A 657-nucleotide genomic window follows, 5' to 3' on the forward strand; every position below is an offset into this window, starting at 1 on the left:
ACGTGGTTTGTAAGCAAGCTACTTACCACACAGCCACCCCTGCACCTAACTTGTGAAAGCACCCTAAACCAAAACCATACATCCCTATTCCAAACAGCAACTTAATGATGACCCCTATGCACAGCCATTACTTATTTTATCGACCTTTAAACGGATGAAAGGCAAAGTCAACCTTGGTGGAATTTGAACTCAGAATGTAAAGATTGACAAAATGTTGCTATGTATTTTGCCTGGCGTGCTAACAGTTTAACCATTTCTCCACCTTGCACCAGCTTTAATAATGGCAGCTATTTTCCTAAAGTCTTCATTATTTTCCAAATAAATTGAAACAAAAGGCAAGGTTTTTCTACGGAATTGTGGTAACAAAAGGGTTAAAGTGATCTAGATCTGGAAATCGTAGTTGTGATATGCACCCGTGCTGGTGGCACACAGTAAATGCCATTCAAGCTTGGGTCGATGCCAGTGCCGCCTGACTGGCTCCTTGTGTTGGTGGCTTGTAAAGAGCACCATCCGAATGATGAGGTCGATGCCAGTGCCGCCTGACTGGCTCCTTGTGTTGGTGGCTTGTAAAAAGCACCATCCGAATGAGGTCGGTGCCAGTGCCGCCTGACTGGCTCCTTGTGTTGGTGGCTTGTAAAAAGCACCATCCGAATGAGG

The sequence above is a fragment of the Octopus bimaculoides genome, chromosome 29, assembly GCF_001194135.2.
Source record: "Octopus bimaculoides isolate UCB-OBI-ISO-001 chromosome 29, ASM119413v2, whole genome shotgun sequence".
NCBI classification, from domain to species: Eukaryota; Metazoa; Mollusca; class Cephalopoda; order Octopoda; family Octopodidae; genus Octopus; species Octopus bimaculoides.